Source organism: Carlito syrichta, unplaced genomic scaffold (genome assembly GCF_000164805.1).
Source record: "Carlito syrichta isolate Samal-C Ts95f unplaced genomic scaffold, Tarsius_syrichta-2.0.1 Scaffold303104, whole genome shotgun sequence".
NCBI classification, from domain to species: domain Eukaryota; kingdom Metazoa; phylum Chordata; class Mammalia; order Primates; family Tarsiidae; genus Carlito; species Carlito syrichta.
This window is the reverse complement of record NW_007247200.1, coordinates 128,515-145,249: the sequence shown is the minus strand read 5'-3', so window position 1 is coordinate 145,249 and position 16,735 is coordinate 128,515. Positions and strand designations below refer to the sequence as shown.

The following is a 16,735-nucleotide window of genomic DNA, read 5'->3' as shown; positions in this document are numbered from 1 at the left end:
GAGAGACCCGAAGGGGCCGGCTCTGCCCTTCGGAGCTGCGCCGCCGCACTCCACGTCCCGCGGCGGAGACAGCCTTCCGCGATGGAGCTGGGGCCGTTCCAGTCGGGACTGCCGGCCGACGGGGCGTGGCGCGATAGTCCCGCAAAGCGCGGGTTGGGGGCTCCCCGAGGACGGCTGGACCGAGGCGGACCCGAAGGCTCAGTTTCGGCGCTCTCGGGTCTCTCGGGCGCTGGACTACATTTCCCAGAGGCCTCGGTTGTGACGTCACTTCCCCCCCGCTGTGGCGGAACGAGTTGAACCGCGCGCAGCGGCGGAACGCGGGCGGCCTGGTTCTTTGTGTCTGGACGATCCTGGAGCGGAGAGGACTCCTGGGAGGCTTAGTGAGGAGTTGCGGAGCCCCGGGACGCGGACGGTGCGTGTCCAGAGCCCCAGGCTGTAGCACGCCAGGGCGGGGCGGTGTGTGTGTATGTGTGTGTGTGTGTGTGTGTGTGTAGCTGTGCGAGTGACCCCGCATTTAGCTATGTCGTTCCCGCTCTTTATGTCTTTAGCACGCCAGGGCGGGCGGTGTGTGTGTGTGTGTGTGTGTGCGTGTGTGTGTACACGCCAGGGTGGGCGGTGTGTGTGTGTGTGTGTACGCCAGGGCGGGCGGTGTGTGTGTGTGTAGCTGTGCGAGTGACCCCGCATTTGGCTACGTCGTTCCCGCTCTTTATGCCTTTAGCCCCTCCTCACCTGTGCCCATCTGGAGGTCAGGACAGGGCTGGCAGCGGTTAGGGTGAGAGATGCTCACACTGAAGTCATTTGTGGGTTTGAGGGTTTCTGGAGGCCTGTGGTTTTGAGGTCTGTTGTTGACTCTATCCCCTCTCCTTGAAGTGGCCCCTGGAAGCCCTGTCCGATGTGGGAAGATAGGCGAGTCCCGGCCTAAAGATCCCAGATAAAGAACCCTGTCTCCAAGCCCCAGACCTGATCTCAGAATAATAATTTGAGATCAAAAGCAGCCTTAAGTGTTGCAGTTTAGAAGGGAAGAGAAAGAGATCACGGTTGTAAGAGTCCACTCTCTCTCCCCTCAGGGATCCCACTGGGGATTCTTGACCTGTACTCTGGTTGAAGTGGGCAGCATTGCTCTAGTATCTCTCTGACTTGACTCTAATTTAACTCATGAGGTTGAGAAGAAGACTTGTTTTTTGAGATGGGGTCTTAGGTTGAGTCCAGGCTTGAAGGCAGTGATGCCAGCATAGCTCATTGCATCCTCGAACTCCTGCATTTGAGGGATCCTCTTGCTCCAGCCTCCTGAGGAGTCAGGATGACGAGCGCTTGCCACCCCCCTGGCTAATGTATTTTTTATTTTTAGTACAGACGTCGCACATTGTTGCCCAGGCTGGTCTCCAGCTCTTGGCCACAAGAGATCTTCCCACTTGGGCGCCCCCAAAGTGCTGGAATTACAGCTGCAAGCCACTGGGACCTAGGGGCAAGATGATCGTTTTTAACAAGTCTGTGCTCAAAGAAAGGCCTGCTGTCTCAGGATTCTTTATCTGGCCATTGCCAGACCATCAACACCATTACCTTGCTAGACTCTGGTGTGGCCATGTGCTTTTTGAGCTATGGCTGTCACCATGTTTCCTGGGTTTAGCCCCCTTCCCTACCTTGGGGGAATCTCCTCTTTTTCTCTCTCTCTCTAATTTGCTTTTTAAGTGAGCTATATTTTCTAATCTAAAAAAAAAATTCTTTATCCTTTTCCAGCTAATGACCTTCTCTTACACAGGTGCCCAGAGAACAAGGAAAGTTTGACTATTGGATAAAAGAGTTTTACTCGAGGTAAGTTCTTACTTTCTCTATTGTCTCTGAAGTGCCTTCCGGTTTTTTAAGATCTGGAAACATTTGCATTTTTTTAAATCTTGAAACTCCATAATAAGGATTCTTTTTGTGATCTGATCCTTGGACCTTTGGAATCAAAGAATAAAGGAGTCTGTAAGAATGCACTTCACTTTTCTCATTTTGATCTAAGTAACACATTTTCATCTGGCAAATTTTTGAATGGTTCTGCATTCTTCAAATACATCTCTTCCAGAGTGAAATTTGAAAGCCTTTATTTCATTTTAGGTATTTTCTTCTCAATTTAATTGTTTCAGGGATAATCCTTTACGTATTTAAAAGGTTCTGAAAGGTTATACAGCAAATGCTTCTTCTCACCCATGCCCTTCCCTAGCCACATGGTTTTCTCATTTCAGAGGCAACCATTGTAACTAGTTTCTTCAGTTCTTCCAGGAGAATATTATACATATACTTGTTAAGTTACATAGTATCCCTTACTAGTATAACTTTTAACACTGACTGGGGCTAAAGAATATTCAGATAGTTGTTAGTCTTTTTTTGTTATAAAAAGTACAAGAATTCTATATATATTTGGGATACGTTTCCTTGTATATGTGTTATTTAGCTCATTGATGAGTTTGTCAGTAGGTTGAATACTTGTTGCCGGGTCACCTGATATGTGGACTTTAAATTTTAATAGTTCGTGCTATATTGTTTTTCACAGAGGCAGTACCATCACTTTTAAAATCATTATTTTCAGATTTTTTGTTTTATACAGGGTATCTTGCTAGTTGTTGGAAAGTCTAATAAAATTATTAATAATGCTGTTTTGGAGTTTTTCAGACTGTGGAGTTATTACCTAATTTTTTGGTGTTTATTAAAATCAGTTTATGCTTAGCATTTTCATTAACGTTTTTTATGAAAAAATTCAAACATGTACAAAAACTGGACAAAATGTTATTGACCCTCCATGTACCCCACTCTGCCTAGCTTCAGTAATGATTGATTCATGGCCAGTCTTACTTCATCTATATTTCTAACTCCAGGATTATTTGAAAGCAAATACACAATGTATTATTTTATCAATAAATATTTCTATATGTATGTGAATGATAAAATGAGTCTTTTAAAAAACTTAAATACCATACTACTATTCTCTCTAACAAAACCTAGTAATTCTTTAATATCATCAGATATCCAGTTAGTCTTTAGATTTCCACACAGGGCAGATAACTTTTTAATATTACAGTTTCTTTGAATCCAGGTCCAGGTAATATCTATACATTGAGTGTGATTGGTTGATAACTCTTTTACTACATTCATTTTAGAAATCCACAGTTTCTTGTTTTTATTTTCTTCCTCTCCTTTGCAAATTATTTGTTGAATGAAGGAACTGGATGCTTTGTCTTATAGAGTTTCCTACAATGTGGATTTTACTATCGGTAAAATGGTATTACTAATATGTTTTTCTGCTTGATCAGGTGCGTGCTTTTTTTTTTTGGTAAAATGTATCCTTCATAGATGGTAATGTATACTTTTATCTGGAGGGGCATAATGTTTGCTAATCTCTTTGTGTTGTTTATAGCCTTTATTTTATTAGGAGTTGCTAAATTGCAATATCCTGGTTTATTAATTCTATCTTCATTCCTAAAATGAAATAATTCTATGAATTGAAAATTTCCTTCTGCAGCTGATAGGTTATTTTGAGATATCAGTTTTCAAAATGAAGAAATAATGAACAATAGTGAAGTAATGTTTGTTAATGTCCTTCCCTAGGTATCAATTATTTTTTTTTAAAAACATTATCATTATAAAGCTGAGCATGGTGGCTCACGCCTGTAATCCCAGCACTTTGGGAGGTGGAAGTAAGAGAATTACCTGAACCTGGGGTTTCGAGACCAGCCTGGGCAATTTGGCAAGACCTCATCTCTACAATAAATCAAAAAATTAGCTGGATGTGGTGGTGTGCTCCTGTAGTTCTAGTTACTTGGAAGGCTGAGGCAGAAGGATTGCCTGAGACCAGTAGGCTGAGGCTATGGTGGCTATGAGCATGCCACTGCACTCCAGCCTGGGCTGGAGTGAGACTCCAACCCCCCCAAAAAACAAACAATATTATCATTATAAACATAAGACTATATTACATATTTCAATCTATTGCAATTGTTACTATTATTATTATTATTATTATTATTTTGAGTTGGAGTCTCACTCTGTCACCCAGACTGGAGTGCAGTGGCCGCTCCCGGCCACCGCAGCCTCCGCCTGCTGGGCTCCGGTGATCCTTCCGCTCAGCCTTCCGAGTAGCTGGAACTACAGGTGTGCGCTACCACGCCTGGCTAATTTTTTTTTTTATTTATTGTAGAGATGAGGTCTCGCCAGGTTGTCCAGGTGGGTCTCAAACCCACTGGCTCAGGCAATCCACTGACCTCAGCCTCCCAAAGTGCAGGATTACAGGCTGAGCCACCGAGCCCAGCTTGTTACAATTATTTATGCTTAAATTAACTGTCCCATATTTGACTGTTGGAGTCTTTACCGGTTGGCTCATGGGTTCTTCTGATTTGATACTATTAGTTTGATACCTGTCTTAGTTTTTTCTTTTGAGTCAGAGTCTCACTCTGTCACCCAGACTGGAATGCAATGGCACGCTCATGGTCACCCCAGCGTTAACCTGCTGGTCTCAGGCAATCCTATCAGCTTTCCAAGTAGCACAACTACAGGTGCATGCTATCATGCCTGGCTAATTTTTTGCTATATTGTAGAGACAAGGCTGGTCTTGAACCCCTGGGCTCAGACAATCCGCTTGCCTCAGCCTTCCAAAGTACTGGGATTACAGGCTTGAGCAACCTTGCCTGAGCCTTTCTTGGTTTTTGATAGGTCTTCTAGGTCAGGAGTTGGCATGTATTCTGCAGAAGGCCATATAGTTAGTATTTTGGCTGTGGACCAAGCAATGTTAATTGCAACTACTCAACTCTCTTGTAGTATAAAGGCAGCTATGTACAATAAAACAAATGGACATGGCTGTGTTCCAATAAAACTAGAAGCAGGCAATGGGCCCACCAATTAGGGGCAGAGTTTAAAAGATGAAATTTATTTTGTAAAAGTTAATAGAGGTTATTTAATTTTTACAAAGCCTAGGTGTCAGTTGTAATTTTTAAGCAAATACCCCACACATATATTCCCTCTAACAATACTTAAGACAAATCAAATTCCCTGTGACACTCATGGGAGAGAAATGCTGTAACTCTTCTTCCCAAGCAGTTATCAGATTTCTGGTAATATCTCAAACCAGAGTCTCACCTCTTATGTGAAAAGGCCTCTTAAAAGCTTGATAGCTTGTTCTGGGAGGGGGAAAAAAAAGATAGGTGAAGTTTGTTTGGAATTGAAGTTAAGAGAAAAGGAGAAGTCGAAGACTCATATTAATGTATTATTTTATTCTTGTGTATTTTTATTGTCTGTGAGGTCATTGATTTAATAATTCTTCAAATAAGACTGATCTCAGGTACCCAGAGTACTCGACCTGTTCAGCAGTTGGCTGAATTAGGCCATTATTATTCTGTTCTAGACTCCATGTACATTTCCTGGTTAAGATCTTCTTTGTTTTATTGGGTAATAGTATTTTGAGACTATAGTACAGGTGCTAGTATATTCATTGTTACTAGTTGTGTATTGCTTCTATGGCATTACTAAGCTAGTACATAGGTATTTTTTAAAAGACAAAAAATAAACTGTTATAGCCAAGAGGAGTCCAGGAGACATGATGACTCAAAGTAGTGTAGCGTCCCAGATGGGATCATGGAACTAAAAGTGGACAAAATGCTGGTTTTTTTCTTCCACACTTCATTAGCAATACTCAATATTTGATTACTAAAAATACTTTTTTTGTGTTTTTGTTTGTGTTTTGCAATTCTTTTTGTTCTTTAGGGTATATCCCACTGGAGATATGCAGTCAAATTACTGTATTTTAAAGTCAGTTGGATCTGTTCCTCTTCAGAAGTTATACCATACCTACCAATTGGAATCATTGTTTAATTTGTCTATTTTACTCTCAATTTTTAGACATTAGTCTTTAGAAATTTGTTCTATAATTTTGAAATTATTTATATGCTCCCAAAGTCAAACATGCAAAATAAGGCTTAATTCCTTGTCTTTTTGCCCATAGTCTTACCTTTTTCTACCTATAAGTAGCCTTTTTGTCTATATACATACTTGTTTAGAGATAAAGTCTCACTATGTTGCTCAGACTGGAGGAGTGCAGTGGCTGTGAACAGGCACATAATAGTGTACTGCAGCCTTAAATTCCTGGGCTCCTTCGATCAGCCTCACAAGTAACTGGGACTATAGGCACATGCCACCATGCCCGACTCTCTATCTTATAGTTTATAATTTTTTTTTTTTTAAGAGGAGGATGTATTGCAGTACTGGCAGTATTGGAAAACAGCTAACTTAACTCATATGAAGGTAGAGTCCCACTCTTATGGTCTGAGTAATGCTCGGCTTCTCTTCCTTGATACTAATAAATCAAAGGGGCAGGGAACTGGTAGAAAGAGTTTTATTTCTGAATTTGAATCCATGGAGCAGAGTGGGCTTTTGTCTTCTTTAAAATGGTTCTGCTTACCCTTTAGGTTTTAAAGTCCACTTTTTATAAGTCCAGAGTTGTTAGTACCTACACATTAGCCACGTGACCAGTTACATTATATAGAACTTCAGTTTTAACTACATTTATTGATAGTGACATTTTATGATTCAGACTTTCTGGTGGCAGGTACCAGAGGTATCTCACAACTTTTTTCAATAGGGCCTGGCAGAAATGTTAATCAAGCTTGCCATAGAGTAAAGAGAGTTTACCAAGACATGCATTATGCAGAATTAATACAAATCACAAAACTAATGTTACATGATACAGAGTTATACAAACCTATGACTACTAAGAAAAGGGAGTAAATGGGAATTTGCATCTTTCAGTTGGTTGGTCATAGTCTGCAGGGAAGTCAAGGATCCCCTGAAGTTAATTACTGGGAGTGCATAGGAGATAAGGAGACTCTCAGGAATATGTCAGCAATATATCTCTGAGTTTACTGGGTATAGTCTGCAGGGAAGTTAAGGATCCTTTGAAGTTTCTTACTGGGAGTGCATAGGAGATAAGGGGAAGCTCACCTTTTATTAGCTCTTAGGAATATTGTTAGGAATATACAGGAGCCCTTGAACCCTTTTCATGCCCTTCTCTTGGGGCTGTGGCAATATGGACAGATGTTAGTGAGTCTCTGTAGCACCATCTTGAGTCAGGAAATACAACATGACTAAGCCTGTTGGATCAAAGCATTGCCTTTTAGAGAATTGAAAATGGTGGGATGCTGAGTGCAGTTGCTCATGCCTGTCATCCTAGCACTTTGGGAGGCTGAGACAGGAGGATTGCTTGAACCAGGCATTCAAGACCAGCCTAGGCAGCATATCAAGACCTTGTCTTTACAAAATCAAAATATTATCCAGGTATGGTGGCATGTGCCTGTAGTCCCAGCTACTCAGGAGGCTGCAGTGAGCTGTGATTATGCCGCTGCACTCCAGCCTGGGCAGCAGAGTGAGACCCTGACAAAAAAAAGAAAAGAAAAGAAAATAGTGGGACAAAAGTTGGCAATCTCAGTCAAAAGATCTACATCATGGTGGCTATAGCTAATATAGTGTATTGTATTCTGAAAAATTGCTCAAAGAGAAGATTTTAAATGGTTTCACCAAAAAAAAAGTAACTGAGGTAATACATATGCTAATTAGCTCAATTTAGTCATTCTGCCATGTATACATGTTTCAAAAGAATATATTATACACAATAAGTATATACAATTTTATTTTTCAATTAAAAAGAAAGAAGTCTTAAGAAGTGACCACTTCTGGAAGAGAGGGAACGCAACATAAAAAGAAAAGGCATGCCTTGGAAACTGATGGTAAAAGGAAAGTATCAAGTGGTGGAAACTAAGTGCCCTAAGAGATATTGCAGAATCAGAAGACATGGAATCTGTAAAGTGAAAAATTTGGCCTTGTCCAAAGAGAGATTGGCCTTTTCTGTAGGCTTTTAGAAAGTAATTTCTGGCTTTTGAAGTATGATGCCTGAGAAGAATTTTTGTTTGCATGGGGGCCATGGGCTATACTGCATAATCTAAAAATTCAGTCTAAGGTAGTGGCTGACCACACTTGTATAGTCTTAGGATAAAGACTGTTCATGCCAGAATGACCGAGGGCAGGAGCTTTTGGTCACATGGTATCAGTCAACTTGGAGACTGTGATCAAATATTTGGTCAGTAACCAACGATGTCCATATAAACTCCAAAAAATTGAGGCTTCAGTAAGCTTCCTCGGTTGGCAGTACTCCATGCATATTGTCACACATTGATGCCAGGAGAATAAGGCATCCTGACTCTATAGGGAGAAGTTTACAGAAGCTTCAGTTTTGGTATTTTTCCTGGACTCTGCCCTATATACTTCTTCCCTTAGGTGATTTTAATCTGTATCCTTTTTCTGTAATAAAGTATAATTGTGAATATAATAGCTTTCAGTGAGTTCTGTGACACTTTCTAGTAAGTGACTGAATTTGAGGTGGTTTGAGGAACCCTTCAGACTTGAAGTTGTTGTCAGGGTGAGAGCTGTCTTGTGGGTAACTGTGTTCCCTAACTTTGTAGTTAGTCAGAATTCTTTATGCAATCCCACTCCATAAAAGGGATTGTTTGTTAAGAACATTGCCCATTACAGTATTAAAGAAAAAAAATGCCCTTGAACTAGACATTCTATTAAGCTACTGTAAACTATCACATCTGACTTTAGTAACACTTGTCATAACTGGTACAGAAAAACCCAAGACTTTTATTTTATTCTATTTTTGAGTTGGAGTCTCACTCTGTCGCCCAAGCTAGAGTGCAGTGGCATGCTCACGGCCACCATAGCCTTGACCTGCTGGGCTCAGGTGATCCTTCTGCTTCAGCCTTTCAAGTAGCTGAAACCACAGGTATGTGCCACCATGCTAGGCTAATTTTTTGATTTGAAGAACAGCCAAGTTGCCCAGGCTGTTCTCAAACCCCTGAGATCAGGCAGTCCTCTTTCGTCAGTCTCCCAAAGTGCTGGGATTACAGGCTTGAGCTACCCTGCCCTGCCTGTGTATTTATTCTTAAATGTTTAAACTTCACTCACCTTCAAAGTACTCTCTGTTTCATGTAATACACCTAGTGAAAATTGTAAGGCCGGAGGTACCGGAGGGCGGGGCGGGCCTCAACAAGATGGCTCCAACCCAGGCCAGGAGAACAATGGGCGAAAGTGAGCCAGCAAAATGGGCGAAAGTAAGCGACTCTTAACAATCCCATTCAACCAATCACCAGCAGACACGACAGCTGTCCCAACCAGTAATCGCTCTCCCCAATCCCCCCTCACAGCTTTCCCAGTGTGCCCTTTATAAACCCATTGCCCATCTCCCTGGGCACGACTTCTCCGGCCCTCAGTTACATGGACCAGTGAACCTCTCCCGGGATTGCGCTAATAAATTTTTCTTGGCTCCTTTGTTGCCATCTCGCCTGGTCTGGTTTTGTTTACCTTACATTTGGTGCCGAAACCCGGGAGGACGGTGTGGGGCCCCAGCGGGTCCTCCCCCCTTGATCCGGGACCTTTCTCAGGAACAGGACCTGGCCCCAGGACCTCAGACAACGTGGTGAGTCCCTCGCTTTCCCTGACTTCTCCTCCTACCCTCCAGGGTGCCCAGTCCGAAATCGCAGCTGCGTCTGGGCTCACCCCTCTGGCATGGTGCCTTTGGCTCTGGTGTAGTGGAGACGTCCCTATCTCCAGATTGCCAACCCTATAAATGGAAGCAGATCTTCCTTTTTGTCCCTATTCTAAGTGGGTCTGGGACGCTGGGCTCGCTTGTTTAGGGACCTGGGAATGGAGGTTGCGGCCATGGGAAGCCAGCCTTTTAAAACTGAGGTTCAGACCCCCTTGCAGTGTCTCATATCTAATCTGGCTACTCTGGGGTTGTCCGAAGATATCCGTAAACGGAAGCTGATCTTCCTTTCCTCCTGGGCCTGGCCCCAATATCCTCTGGACAGTCAGTCTCGCTGGCCCCTCGAGGGAACTTTTGATTTCGGCCTCCTCACCGATCTCAGTAATTATTGTCACCGGACTGGGTAGTGGTCTGAGGTCCCCTATATCTAGGCCTTTTGGGTATAGCGCTCCCGCCCAGACCTCTGCGTCAGATATTCCTTGGCTCAGGTCTTCCTGGCCAAATCCCCTGATAGGGGCTATCAGCCTCTCCCTGCATTGGAATCTTCCTTTACAGATCCTCCAGAGGACCTTGGCCTTCCCCTTCCAGCTCCTACCCCTCCTTCTCCTCCCCTCCCATCTGCCTCTTCTCAAATGTCTGCTCTTTCTCAACCCCCTCCTTATCCGACCTGTGCCCAGACCTCTTCCACTCAGGCCCCTCCAGTGTCTGCTCCTGCCTTACCTCCCAGCCCGCCTCTCCTATATCCAGCCCTTTCCCCCAGCCCATCATCTCTAATTCCTTTGTCCTCAGCTCCAGTCGTTCCGGGTTCAGTCGTTTCCCCTCCCCCATCCACTTCCATTCCTACTGCCTCGGAGACACCGCCTCCCTCCTCCGGTCCTGTTGAAGTCACGCCTGACTCCTCTGTTTCTGGCTCTGCCCCAGCCATCCACAAGCTGTACCCTCTTCTTCCGTCATCATTGCCATCTTGCCCTCCTTCCACCTCATTCCCTACTCTCACCCCGCCTCCATCTTACAATCCTACACCGCCCTCTAAACGGACCTGCCCTCTGGTTACCAGATCCCAGACCCAGTTACTGGCCCCTCTCTGGGAGATGGCAGATGCTGAGGGACTGGTTCGGGTACATGTTCCCTTCTCCCTGGGGGACCTGTGCCAGATTGAAAAGCGCCTAGGCTCCTACTCTGCCAACCCGACTGCCTACACCAAGGAGTTTCGGTACCTCACTCATGCATACGAGCTCACGTAGCATGACCTCCACGTGATTTTAACCTCCACCCTCACTCCCAAGGAGCGCGATCACGTCACCTCAGCAGCTCGGGACTATGCTGATCAGGTACATAACTCCGACCATTCTTTGCTGGTCGGGGCCATGGCGGTGCCTGCTGAGGACCCACAATGGAACTATCAGGATGGTGCCACAGGTAGGACTAGGAGGGATCAGATGGTCCACTGCCTTATTGCAGGGATGGAAAAGGCAGCTCAAAAAGTCGTTAACTATGACAAACTGAAGGGAGATCACACAGGAGCCTAACAAAAACCCAGCCTCTTTCCTTAATCGTTTAACAGAGGCTCTTACCCTTCACACTCGTTTGGACCCTTCCTCACCGCCAAGGTCCACAGTCTTAGCTACCCACTATCACCCAGTCCGCTCCAGACGTCTGGTGCAAACTTAAGAAGGCGGAGGAGGGACCCCAAACTCCACTCCGAAACCTGGTGAATATGGCCTTTAAAGTCTATAATGCCCAAGAGGAGGAAGCCAAGGCCGTATGGGCCTAGAGGCTAAAACAGAAGGTGGCCCTTCAAACCCAAGCCCTAGTCACCCTGTGGTCAGCACAACAGGGGCCTCAGGGCCCCCATCTCAGGAAACAGTCCAAGACCCGAACACCTCCGGGAGCCTGCTTCAGGTGTAGCCAGGAAGGCCACTGGACAAAGCAATGCCCCAGCCCCAGGTCACTGACTCGACCTTGCCCAGTCTGCAGACAAGAGGGACATTGGAATTTTGAGTGCTCCCTGGGGGTGAACCATCCCCTGGTGACAGAGTTTCGCGGGGGGCTGTCTCCCCCAATGGCCCCCTCGCCAAAGCTCCTGGGCGACTGAAGCCGCCTGGACTCGAACATCCCAATCACCCTTGCCGAGCTCAGGGCCACACTATGGGTAGCAGGTAAGTCCATCTCCCTTTTGGTGGACACGGGGGCTACCTATTCTATTTTACTCTCCTTCCACGGGCCTCTACATCCTTCTCAGGTCTTGGTTGTGGGCGTCTCGGGGGTACCCTCCAAGCCGCTGGAGACGGGTCTGTTGTCCTGCCTTTTTGAAGGCCATTCCTTCACCCATTCATTCATAGTTATCCCCTCCTGCCCAGTCCCTTTGCTGGGACGAGACCTTCGGTACAAGCTCGGGGCATCTATTTGCCTCACCTCACAGCGAGTTCCCCTGAATCTGCTCCTGGCCCTCACCTGTGCTGTCTTCTCCCCGGAGCCTTTGTCCGATTTCCCCATTTTCCCCCAAAAATTAATCCAGTAGTCTGGGACACTTCTACTCCTATGGTGGCCAATCACCACACCCCAGTCCTCATTCGCCTTAAGGATCCCTCTTGCTTCCCATCCAGGCCTCAATTTCCTATCTCACACGCCCATCACAAGGGCCTCCAGCCCATTGTTAACCGGCTGCTCATCCAGAGTCTTCTGGTTCCTATCAACTCCCCTTGTAGTACTCCCATCCTCCCGGTAAAGAAGCCACCTGGTGCTTATTGACTGGTGCAGGATCTGCGGATAATCACTCTGCCGAAGTACCAGTGCATCCAGTGGTCCCTAACCCATATACTGTCCTAGCTCAAATACCCCCCCACTACCACTCATTTCACAGTCCTGAACCTTAAGGATGCCTTCTTCACCATCCCCCTTCATCCAGACTCCTAGCCACTCTTTGCCTTTACTTGGGAGGATCCAGACACCTGCAGGACCCAACAATTAACCTGGACAGTCCTGCCTCAGGGATTCCGTGATAGTCCCCACCTTTTCGGCCAGGCATTGCCTGAGGACCTGTCCTCTTATGACTCTGGGTGTAGCACTCTCCTCCAGTATGTAGATGACCTCCTCCTGTGCAGCCCCTCCAGGGAGGTCTTTCTCCGAGTTACAGCCTCCCTCCTTAACTTTCTAGCACAGCGGGGATACAGGATCTCCCCTTCCAAAGCTCAACTCTCTATCCCACAAGTCACCTACCTAGGGTGCCCTGACCCCTACCTTCAAGGCCCTCACAGCGGACTGCACCACCTCCATCAGGGAACTCCTATCACCCACCTCAGGTGCTGAAATCTTGTTGTTCCTTGGGCTGGTGGGCTTCTTTAGGTATCAGGTCCCCAATTTCGCTATACTTGCTAAACTGCTATATGCTGCAGCTAAGGAATCTCCCACCGGCCCCCTCACTTCTCCCTCAGCTGTAGCCTGCGCCTTCGAGACCTTGCAAGACACACTCCTAGCTTCCCCCCCCACTTATGCTTCCTGACTTCCGCGAGCCTTTTCTCCTGTTCTCCGAGGAGAGAACTGGGATGGCGACCAGGGTTCTGGCCCAACCAGTGGGACCCTCTCACTGACCGGTCACCTTCCAAAACAGTTGGACCCCAGTGTCCAGGGATGGCAGCCTTGCCTCCAGGCACTAGCAGCGGCGGCTTGCTTAACCAAGGAGGCTCTAAAGCTTACCATTCAACAGCCGGTTACGGTCTGCTCCTCCCACAGATTCCAGGACCTCTTGTGTCATAAGTCATTATCCTTATTAAGCCCTTCTAGGGTCCAGGAGTTCCACCTTTTATTCATAGAACACCCCCAAGTGTCTCTTCGCTCATTGCCGCCTCTAAATCCAGCTACTCCCTTCCCTCTGCTAGCCCCTCAGTTTTGCCAGAACATTCCTGTGTGGAGCTTGTAGAGGCCCTTAGCCCCCCTCGCACGAGACTCTCTGACTAACCTCTGTCTAACCCTGATCTCACATTCTTCATAGATGGGAGCTCAACTAGGGGGCCAGATGGAGGCCTCAGGGCAGCCTATGCAGTGGTCTCTCCTCCCACCATGGTGGAAGCTGCCTTACTACCACGAGGGACTTCTTCCCAAAAGGCGGAGCTGGTGGCACTCACCCAAGCATTACAGCTGGCAAATGGTGGCAGGGCCACTATATATACCGATTCTAAGTTTGCTTTCCTTATCGCTCATAGTCTTGTGGTGATCTGGAAAGAAAGGGAGTTCTTAACCACCCGGGGAACTCTGGTGGTCAACGGTAAGGCCATTCAACATTTACTTCAGGCCCTACAAGAAACCAAGGAGGTAGCCATCATCCACTGTCGAGGCCATCAGACAGGCACAGACCCTGTCATCCAAGGAAACGCCCTGGCTGACGCCATGGCCTGCCAACTTACTTCAACCCAAGATACCACCCTTGTCCTGTTTCTTTCTCCCTCCCTAACTCCTAGGTACTCAGAGGATGAACAACAGCGACTCCTAAGCCAGGGCGCCGTGACTGGGCAACAGGGGTGGATGTACCTCAGAGACAGGATAATCCTTCCCCAGACACAGGCAAAGGAAATCGTGGCCACAATCCACCAGTCCTTACACATTGGTCTCGAGGCCATGCACAAGTTTCTTTCCCTGATTTTCTCGCTGTAGGGTCTCTGAGAAACCATCAATCAGGTCCATATGGCCTGTTAAACCTGTGCATATGTTTCCTCGCAAGGAGCCCTCCAGCGCCAGACAGCGGCCCACCAGCTGTGAGGGTGTCTCCCTGGACAGGACTGGCAGGTGGACTTCACTCATATGCCAACACACAAAAAGTACCGATACCTGCTGGTAATGGTAGATACCTTTTCAGGTTGGATCGAGACCTTTCCCACGAGCTAGGAGACAGCCTCCCTACGTCCATCCAGTCAGACAACGGCCCAGCATTCATTTCCAGAATCACTCAGCTGGTGGCCGAAGCCCTCAACATCATCTGGAAACTTCACATCCTCTACCGTCTTCCATCCTCGGGTAAGGTGGAACAGGCAAACGGCCTCCTAAAAGACCAACTAACCAAGCTTTCCCTAGAAGTAAAACTTTCCTGGCTCACTCTGCTCCCTGTTGCCCTCACTAGGGTGCATGCAGCTCCCCGGGGGCCGGTTGGCCTTAGCCCATTTGAATTGATGTATGGTAGGCCTTTTCTCATTAATACCAGCCTTCCTACAACTCCTCCACCACTAGCCTCCTACCTGCCCTACCTCTCACTCCTCAGGAACCTCCTACAAGAACACGCCGACCAAACCCTGCCCCAGGCCAACTCCACGTCTGACCCACGGGCAGCCGTCATTCTACAGCCTGGTGAAGAGGTTCTCCTTCGAGAGCTCCAACCCCGGTCTCTTCAACCTCGCTGGCCAGGACCTTACACGGAAGTCCTTACAACTTTTACTGTGGCTAAACTGTTAGGGCACCTCTCGTGGTACCACATTTCTCGACTCAAGCGGGCCCCCCCAACAATGAAGTGTGGAAATCTAATGAGGTGGGACTCCTCTGGTTACGGTTTAGCCGTATTAATGTTAGTAAGCCTAATCAATAACTTTACGGTGACATGGGGAATGGCTGATTGGACTTGCAACCGATGCGTCTCTGCAGGAAAACTCCAACTCTACCAGCTGGTTCCTCGTACATGCTATCATCAAAAATTTTCGTGCCAACTAGGAAAACAAAAGTACTGGGCTGCAGTAATGTTAAGAGATTTCCAAGTGGGCTGCCCAGGCGGCAGTGGCACAGTCCGCTGCTGGGAGCAAGACCCCCCATCAAATCCCCAAGGAAAGATACCCCCTTGCCCCACTGAATGTTCAACCTTCCATTCTTTTGTCCAGGCACCTTGCTATGAGCAAGCCTCAGTCTGCCTCAGACCAACCAAACAACAGGCCTGGACGGGACGGAGCGTGGGACAACGCGCTGGGTATTCTTGTCCCGGGCACCAGGGACAAGAGATCTGCTGGAACCTCAGACCTCCTGTGGGTAAATCAGATGGGGGAGGGGCACAGGATTATGCAGAACAGCAAAACACCAAGCAGGTCATGGAAGAACTTATTCAACATTTCAATCGACCAGTGTTGGTGCACCCCAACCTCCCAAAACCCCAAGGCCCTTATCAGACAAACCTGGAACTCCTTTCTGTCCTTAACAAAACCCATACCCTGCTTAAGCTTACTAACCCCGGCTTAGCAAAGGACTGCTGGCTATGCCTCAGGTCCGGCCAGTCCTGGGTCTCCCCTGTCCCAGTCACAGGAAATTGGACTCTCCCTATGCCTCCAACCCAATGTCCACCTTCACTACCGCATTCTGACATCCCTCTCCCACATGACTTGCCCATGGCCCAGTGTATAACACGAAACGGCACCCTGGGGGTTGGATGGGCCCCTCTCCACCTCTGCTCACGATCACTTGTGGTCCAATCAAATAACACCCTCTGCCCCCCACTTAATGGGACTGCCTTTCTATGTGGCACTACCATCTACCCAGTCTTGCCCCCCAACTGGTCAGGGTCCTGCATTCTTGTCATCCTCCTCCCCACCGTTGTAATAGCACCCGGTAACCAAAGCCTGCCTGTCCCCCTGGTCGGCTCCTCAACGTCACGGGTAAGGCGGGCACTTGAGCTCATGCCTCTGCTGGCGGGACTGGGTATTACCGTGGCCATGGGAACGCGGGCAGCAGGGCTGGGATCCTCACTTCACTTTTACAGACGGCTCTCCTCCCAACTAATCGAGGACGTACAACAGGTGGCAGACACGGTCCTAGACTTACAAGCACAACTGGATTCCCTGGCTGACATGGTCCTCCAGAATCAATGGGGACTAGACCTGCTAACAGCTAAAGAAGGAGGGATATGCCTATTTCTTAGGAAGGAATGCTGCTTCTATGCCAATAAATCAGGGATAGTCAAGGACAGAATTAAACAATTACAAGAAAACCTCCAAAAACAGAGAGAAGACCTGACAGGAGGCCCATTCTCAGGGTGGTGGCAACCCCAGCTCCTAACGTGGCTTCTTCCTGTTCTGACTCCACTGATTGTTATATTTATCCTCTTGTTGGTGACCCCGTGTGTTTTTAGGTTTCTCCAACAGCGCCTGGCAGAGCTCTCTCGAATAACGGTCAACCAACTATTGCTACATTCATACTCGCCCCTTCCGT

The 16,735-nt window shown here is 47.2% G+C and overlaps 1 long non-coding RNA gene across 1 annotated transcript; it reads left to right on the top strand.

The window, feature by feature from the left end:
* The first annotated feature begins 332 nt into the window (after nt 1–332).
* LOC110595609 lies at nt 333–8,343 on the top strand. Its single transcript, XR_002481938.1, has 3 exons — nt 333–412; nt 1,760–1,812; nt 7,666–8,343. It is a non-coding gene; the product is annotated as an uncharacterized LOC110595609 (long non-coding RNA).
* Nucleotides 8,344–16,735: the final 8,392 nt, after the last annotated feature.